This window comes from Lepus europaeus, chromosome 9, assembly GCF_033115175.1.
Source record: "Lepus europaeus isolate LE1 chromosome 9, mLepTim1.pri, whole genome shotgun sequence".
NCBI lineage: Eukaryota > Metazoa > Chordata > Mammalia > Lagomorpha > Leporidae > Lepus > Lepus europaeus.
Genome location: NC_084835.1, coordinates 69,083,438 through 69,089,720, shown reverse-complemented (window position 1 = coordinate 69,089,720; position 6,283 = coordinate 69,083,438). Strand labels below are relative to the sequence as shown.

Sequence of the window (6,283 nt, the reverse complement as noted above, 5' to 3'; positions counted from 1 at the left end):
CAGAACCAATAATTATTGATAATATTTTGGGTGTAGAAGAGGAAGCAAAAGGAAAATTCAAGGATGACCACAAAGCTGTAAGCTAAAATAATTGTTTTTTAAAAGTTGTATTTATTTTATTTTATTTTTGAAAGACAGAGACACACACAAAGAGAGAGACAGATCTCTTTGATTCACTCCCCAAATGCTCACAACAGCTGGGACTGAGCCAGGAGCCAGGAACTCCATCCAGATCTCCCATGTGGTGGCAGGGACACAATGACATTTTATTTGTTTATTTTTATTTTTTTTATTTATTTGAAAGGCAGAGAAGGAGTGAGAGCTAGAGAGACAGAAAGACATCTGCTGGTTTACTCCCCAAATGCTTGTGAGAACCAGGACTGAGCCCAGGACAAAGCCAAGAACTCAGTCTGGGTTTCTCATGTGTATGCAAGAAACCCAAACACTAGTCATCAGCTCCTGCCTCACATGGTGTGAATTGGCAGGAAGCTGGAATTGAGAGCAGAGCTGGGACTTGAACCCAGGTACTCTGATAACAGGATGTAAGCATCCTAAGTGGCATCTTAACTACTTAGCCAAATGCCTGACTCTAGACTAGAATAATTAGATGGGAATGGAAGCCACTTACCAAATTGGTAAATTTGGAGATTGTTAGGTTTGAGACGGAAAATAAAATTTAGTCAGTCTTTTCATGTCTGAAAAATAGAAAAAAAAATATTTGTTTGTTAGCTTTTAAATGAAAGCATTTTCAAACCTTTGTCTTTGGAAAGATGTTGTAAATATTTTCCCTTGGGATAGTATCATTTTTGGGGCTGGCATTGTAGCACAGCTGATTACACTGTCCCCTGTAACGCTAGCATCTCATTTTAGAATGCAGCCAGTTCAAATACCAGCTGCTCTGCTTCCAACCCAGCTCCCTGCTACCGTGCCTGGGAAGGCAGCGGAAGATGGCCCAAGTTCTTGGGTCCCTGCCACTCATCTGGGAGACCTAGCTGGAGTTCCTGGCTCCTAGCTTTGGCCTGGGCTAGCCCCAGCTGTAGCAGCCATTTGGAACATGAACCAGTGGATGGAAGACTTCTTTGTCTTTCCTTCTCTCTCTGTCACTCTACCTTTCAAATAAATAAAATTAAAATCTTTTAAAAATTTTCAAAGAGTATTGTTTTGGTGTATTCTTCAGATCTCTTTCAAACTATTTAACACTTTATTCTATAGATAATAAATTGTTTACTACTCACTCTTATTGCAGAAGGTAACAGTTTATCTTCTATGAAGATAAGAAAAAGTTGTTGTTTTTTTTTTAAAAAAAGAATTAATTATTTATTTGAAAGGCAGAGATACAGGGAGGCAGAGGCAGAGAGAGAGAGAGAGATCTTCCATTCACTCCCCAAATGGCTGCAATGGCTGGAGCTGAGCTGATCTGAAGCCAGGAGCTTCTTCCAGGTCTCCCACATGGGTGCAGGGGCCCAAGGACTTGGGTCACCTTCTGCTGCTTTCCCAGGCCATAGCAGAGAGCTGGGTCATAAGTGGATCAGTAGGCATTTGAACCAGCACCATATGAGATGCTGGCACTGCAGGCAGCAGCTTTATCTGCTACGCCACAGTGCTGGTCCCAGAAAAAGTTTTAAGAGACAATTTTTAGGCCTTACTCCATGTTCCATTATGTTTCAAAAAATATACTCATGCCCGGCGCTGCGGCTCACTAGGCTAATCCTCCGCCTGCGGCGCTGGCACACCGGGTTCTAGTCCCGGTCGGGGCGCCAGATTCTGTCCCGGTTGCCCCTCTTCCAGGCCAGCTCTTTGCTATGGCCCGGGAGTGCAGTGGAAGATGACCCAGGTCCTTGGGCCCTGCACCCGCATGGGAGACCAGGAGAAGCACCTGGCACCTGGCTCCTGGCTTCGGATCAGCGCAGTGCACCTACCGCGGCAGCCATTGGAGGGTGAACCAACAGTAAAGGAAGACCTTTCTCTTTGTCTCTCTCTCTCTCTCACTGTCCACTCTGCCTGTCCAAAAAAAAAATATATATATATATATATATATATATATATATTCACATGCTTTTTAAAAAATGTGAGTCAAAGAGCAAGTTTAAGGGAGATAGAGATAGACCTCTGTTCTGCTGTTTCACTCTCCCAATACCTGTGACTGTTGGGACTGGTCCAGGCTGAAGCCAGAAGCTGAGAACTCAATCCTGGTATTGCCCATGGTTCATAGGAAGCCCCTACCCAAGCCATCACCTGCTTCTTCCCAGAGTATGCATTAGCAGGAAGCTGGAGTCAGCAGCCAAAGCTGAGATTCCAACCATGCACAGCAATATGGGATGCAGGCATACTAACCAGCAGCTTAATGCTGTAACACATGCCTACCACTAGATAATTTTTTTTTTTATAGGCAGAGTGGACAGTGAGAGAGAGAGAGAGAGAGAGAGAGAGAGAGAGAGAGAAAGGTCTTGCTTTTCCATTGGTTCACCCCTTAGTGGCCGCTGTGGCCGGCGTGCTGTGCCGATCCGAAGCCAGGAACCAGGTGCTTCTCCTGGTCTCCCATGCGGGTGCAGGGCCCAAGCACTTGGGCCATCCTCCACTGCACTCCTGGGCCACAGCAGAGAGCTAGACTGGAAGAGGAGCAACAGGGACAGAATCCGGCACCCCGACCAGGACTAGAACCCGGTGTGCCAGCGCCGCAGGCGGAGGATTAGCCTATTGAGCTGCGGTGCCGGCCCACTAGATAATTTTTAAAATCAGTATATTTGTTGGTTTTTTTTGTTTGTTTGTTTGTTTTTTGACAGGCAGAGTGGACAGTAGAGGGAGATAGAGAGAAAGGTCTTCCTTTTTGCTGCTGGTTCACCCTCCAATGGCCGCCGCGGTAGCGCGCTGCGGCCGGCGCACCGCGCTGATCCGATGGCAGGAGCCAGGTGCTTCTCCTGGTCTCCCATGGGGTGCAGGGCCCAAACACTTGGGCCATCCTCCACTGCACTGCCTGGCCACAGCAGAGAGCTGGCCTGGAAGAGGGGCAACCGGGACAGGATCGGTGCCCCGACCGGGACTAGAACCCGGTGTGCCGGCGCCGCAAGGCGGAGGATTAGCCTGTTAAGCCATGGCGCCGGCTAATATATTTGTTTTGATCATCTATAAATACTAGCTGGGGTGACAGTGTCAAGCTAAATTATATAGTAGAATAGTTAAAGTATTGGGATTTAATCATTCCTTGTTGAATCTACGTGGGCATAAAAATTTAGTTTCTTAAAAAACAAAACAAAACAAAACAAAACAAAAAACACTCCAAGATTTAGCCAGAAAAAAAATCTTTTTAAACTGAGTTTGAGGTTAGAATTAGTGGCAAGTCATTTGCTCAAACAGAGATAGGAGTGACACCTAGTGGTCATTAGGAGAATCGGTAACTTTCACTACCATTTTTATCAATTTACCCTACCTTTAAAAGATGGAACGTGGTCTATGTAGTAGGTTAAGTCTCTGCTTGCAGTGCCTGCATTCCATATGTGCTCCAGTTTGAGTCCTGGCTGCTCCACTTTGATGCAGCTCTCTATAAGTGTCCTGGGAGGGTAGCAGAGGATGACCCCAGTACTTGGGCCCCTGTACCCACATGGGAGACCCAGATGAAGCTCCTGGCTTCTGGCCTCTGCCTGGCCCAGCCCCAGTTGTTGTGGCTATCTGGGAGTGAACCAGTAATGAAAGATATTTATCTCTTTCTCTCTCCCCCTTCTCTCTGTATTTCTGCCTTTCAAATAAATAAATCTTAAAAAAAAAAAGATTGAATGCAATCTAAAAGCAAATGAGATGAAGACAAATAAAAAAGATCAGGTGGTAACCACACAGTATCTTAGATCTCAGAGAGGGGCTTCTGGCCTGGATTCAGAAATTAAGGAGCAGAATCCTATAGCAGCTACCTTCAGAGCTAATATATGAGGAGGAAAAGTCACAGATGGCAAGGGCATTGTTGTCAAAAGAGACAGCAGCAGAATCAGGTAGGCAGCCAAGAAACATTGTGATATTGTGGGGCAAGTTTAAAAAAAAAGTGACAGAAAGGGGGAGGGCAGGGTGGGGAGAACAGGTCTTTCATCTGCTGCCTCACTCCCCAAACACCCACAATAGCCAGGGCTGGATGAGCCAAAGTCATGAGCCCAGAATTCCATATGAGTCTTCCACATTGGTGGCAGGGACCAAGCACTTGGACCGTCACTCACTGCCTTCCAAGGCACTTTAGAGGAAACTGGATTGGAAGCAATACCGTTGGAACTCTGAAATGGGATGCATATGACCCAAGTGGTGGCTTAACCTTCTGTGCCACAACACCTGCCCCATAGGATAAATTTAACTGCCAAAGCATATATTGTAGGGAACAATGAGTGGAGGGGCCAGTGCTGCGGAGTAGGAGGCTAAGCCTCTGCCTGCGGCGCTGGCATCCCATATGGGCTCCTGTTGAGTCCTGGCTTCTCCACTTCTGATCCAGTTCTCTTCTATGGCCTGGGAAAGCAGTGGAAGGTGGCCCAAGTGCTTGACCCCTGCACCTATGTGGGAAGACCCAGAGGAAGCTCCTGACTCCTGGCTTTGGATTGGCTCAGCCAGTGTGGCCATTTGGGAAGTGATTCAGTGGATGGAAGACTTCTCTCTGTCTCTCCCTCTGTCTGTAACTCTGCCTCTCAAATCAATAAATGAAACCTTAAAAAAAAAAAATGAGTGGAAGGGAAGATGGAGGGGGAGGCAAAGTGGAGAGAGATCAAGGAGAGTTTGTACTTTTGTGTGATGTCTCTTGACTTTTGCCAAGAATAGTAGATGATGGTAGTGGTAGAGACAAGAGGATGGATTTAATAAATAACAGAGACAAAACCACTACTTTGACTGGATGCCCAAATGTCAACTTCTCTTAGAGTTCAGATAGATCATATTCCATCCACTGATATTTTTAAATTATGAGGGAAAAAAGTAAAGTAATGGGAAGGTGATTAATTCCATTTTGACAAGTTAACATGGGGTGCTGGGAAATAATAATGTATAGATGCTGGAAGGCAATTGAATATCTAGTTCTGGAAACTTTGAAGAAGATACAAGCTTACTTGCACCTGTATAGAGTGGTTGCTGAAACAACAAGTGGAGAACTTCTCTCCTTCTCTGTCTCTTAAATCAAATAAACATAAATTTTTAAATAATAAAATTCATGTTTATCACTAAAGTATTGAATTTTAAAATATATTTTTGGTGCTCACTTTGCCAGCACATATACTAAACTTAGAATGATACATAGGTTAGCTTGACCCCTGTGAAAGAATGATGTGCAAATCTGTGAAGCACTCTATGTTTTAAAAAAAAAATTTTTTTTTGACAGCAGAGTGGACAGTGAGAGAGAGACAGAGAGAAGGGTCTTCCTTTTGCCGCACCGCGCTGATCCCAAGGCAGGAGTCAGGGGCTTCTCCTGGTCTCCCATGGGGTGCAGGGCCATCCTCCACTGCCTTCCCAGGACACAGCAGAGAGCTGGCCTGGAAGAGGGGCAACTGGGATAGAATCCGGCGCCCCAACCGGGACTAGAACCCGGTGTGCCGGCGCCGCAAGGCGGAGGATTAGCCTGTTGAGCCACGGCGCCGGCTTAAAATTTTTTAAAACATATTTTTAACACTTTTGTGCATCTGTGTGTGAAAGAGAAGGGGAGGCAGAACCTGCTCCCATCCTCTGATTCAGTCCCCAAATGCCTGTACCAGTTGAAGTTGGACCACATCAAAGCCAGTAGCAGAAACTCAAGTCATGTTGCCATGTGGGTTGCAGAGATTCATCTATTGAGCCATTACCTGTTGCCTCTCAGAGTCTGCATTGGCAGGAAGCTGGAATAAGGAGCTAGAGCTGGGAATTGAATCCAGGTACTCTGATATGGGAAAAAGACATCTAAAGAGGCATCTTAACTGCTAGGCCAAATACCCACCTCAAAGTATATTTTTTATTGTATATTATATTAGAGTTTATGTCTCTCTGTAGACCATCAACTATTTGAAGTGTCATTGTCTTATTTGATGTTACATATCATGCATAATTATGTTACATATCATACATAATAGTTCTTTAGTAAACAGTTCTTTAGTAAATGTGTGTATGTATGTGTGAGAGTGTGAGTGTGTGAGAAAAGGGAGACACTGAGACAGAAGCTGGGAAATCTGACACCAGTCAGATATAAGAGCTGAGGTCTGGGGCCGGCACTGTGGCATAGAGGGTAAAGCTGCCGCCTACAATACCGGCATCCAATATGGGTGCTGCTTTGGGTCCCAACAGCTCCATCTCCAAT

At 45.4% G+C, this 6,283-nt stretch overlaps 1 non-coding gene across 1 annotated transcript; it reads left to right on the top strand.

Moving 5' to 3' along the window:
- Positions 1-5,211: 5,211 nt before the first annotated feature.
- Positions 5,212-5,315, top strand: LOC133767352 (U6 spliceosomal RNA). Its single transcript, XR_009866840.1, has one exon. It is a non-coding gene; the product is annotated as a U6 spliceosomal RNA (small nuclear RNA).
- The last annotated feature ends 968 nt before the right edge of the window (positions 5,316-6,283 follow it).